The sequence below is a fragment of the Bidens hawaiensis genome, unplaced genomic scaffold (genome assembly GCF_021521415.1).
Source record: "Bidens hawaiensis isolate Kalapana, Puna unplaced genomic scaffold, B.hawaiensis_p1.1 tig00053799_1, whole genome shotgun sequence".
In the NCBI taxonomy this organism is placed as follows: Eukaryota; Viridiplantae; Streptophyta; class Magnoliopsida; order Asterales; family Asteraceae; genus Bidens; species Bidens hawaiensis.
This window is the reverse complement of record NW_027499661.1, coordinates 93,624-95,823: the sequence shown is the minus strand read 5'-3', so window position 1 is coordinate 95,823 and position 2,200 is coordinate 93,624.

The window sequence follows — 2,200 nt, the reverse complement described above, 5'->3', positions numbered from 1 at the left end:
TACAACCACGACCAATAACGCAAGCGAAAATGGTGCTAAGAAAGGAAATGCTAGAGTATTTATGTTAAACACACAAGAAGCATCTAACAATCAAGAATAGAAGCGAACAAGAGTATGTCAATGAATGACCAAGATTCACGGACATTAAAACTAACTAATAGTGTAGTTAACTCTTGTAAACTTTTCGTAAACTCGTTTTCAAGCGAGAAATTTTGTAAAAGGGTATTTAAATCCCTAATATATATATATATATATATATATATATATAAAGAAAGAAATAGCATGCTGATCGTTTCTTTACATAAAAAGGTTTTATTCATCAGAAAAGAGACATTTAAATCAAAATTCCAAAATACAAGAGATTATACGTTTAAATATAGTCCATCATCTAAAAAAATGATATAAAGAAAGGGTTAATTAAACTAGACATAACAACATGTCTTTACAAAAAAAAATCAGTTATACAAACTTAAAAAGTCCAAAGAGGTAACTGATGAAAATAGATAAAGGCATTCGCAAAAACCTATCAAAATCATGGAGCAAAATATGACATGAGTTTGAGTATCTTAAAAAGGATGAATGAATTGTAAGATTCGAAAGGACTGAATCCAAGGTATAATCTAGTTAACTCCAATAAATATTAGAATACATAAAGTAAGGTAAATAGTTAAAACACAACTGGTTATTGTGCTTAGAAATTTACAATTACTTATGATGTTTTGAACTATTGGCTGACTACATCTTGTGGAGATGCATAGTTAACTAAAAGCGTCAGGCAAGGATACCCACACTTAGATAATGAATCTCGAGGACGAGATTCATTCCAAGGTATGGAGGATGTAACATTCCGAAAATTTTGGTCTATTTTTGACAATATGTGAAAGGTAAAGGACAAAAAAAGAAAAAAATAATTAGTTTTTAGAACCCGTCGTGCAACGCGATGGGCAAAATATAAGCTAGTGTGCGTGAAAGTGGGTCGATGTGGGTTAGTATCCTAAGAAAATGTGGCAGGTTTAGATCGGAACGGTTTTCGCACGCACGAGATAAGTTACGGCACGAAACGGGTTCGATTCAGGTTTCAAACCAACACGAGTTTTCACACGAGATGAGCTGGATGTTGGTTTATTTTGTTTTTTTTTGGTCGATTCCGGACTTGTTTTAGTCCGTTTTCCAGTTTAGTTTTTGTTCGGTTTCAACTTTTTTAGTTTCGTTCTGATCGATTTTTTCGATTTAGATTGATTTGGTTCGATTTTGGCTTTTTGTTTCATTTTCATCGAGTTTGTCGATTTCGCTTCGATTTCTCAGTATTTTATTTTATGTAACGAGGCTAACAAAGGAAACATTTTATTTTCTTTACTTTTTTTTTGTTTTTGATTTATATGTTGAGTTATGTTTTTTTATTATTATGTTTGAAGGGTTTTTTCTCTTAATAGAAAACCCCTAAAAAAATTATGAAAAAAAAATCAGAACTGACATTATATATAAAAAACAAAAAATCTAAAAAACTAAAATGTTTCCACTTTTATCCTAGTTAAAATAATAATAATAATAATAATAATAATAATAATAATAATAATACCAAAACTCGTTCCAACCCTAACCTGTTCTGACCCAAACCAAAACAACTTTTTTTTAATTGAGTCGTTCTGACCCTAACTTTTTATAGCCCAAACCCGTTATAACCAATGACTCATTTCAACCCATGACCCGTTCGAACCAACCCATTTTCCACCTCTACTTGAACCCCATACTCATATTACTAACCTGGTCTGATGGAAACTCCCTTGATCTTGTATGAGCATACTCCGTTTTTTATGTTTTCCGTTTTTTTAAATCAACATTCAGTTTTAACTTATTCAACCTAGACCTGATACATCGACATATTCCACCACACACATCTCAAACCTATTGCCTCAGCCCATAACTCACGCCCCTTCTCAGATTGTCCAGTCAATCTTGCCCATCTCCGCCAGCCTTCGCCTCTCTCTAGCCACCGTTCACTCCTCTCTAGTTATATAAGTCTTGATTTCCTCTTATATTGTCTCATACAAAAGGTAATTTTATGGCTAATTAGTTGATTGATTTTATATGTAATTATACTCAAATTGGCTATTGTATGTTGTATACTATTGGTAGATTGTGACTTAGTTCATTAAAAACTTAAATTTTAGGGCTAATTATGCAAGAATAATCGAAAAGA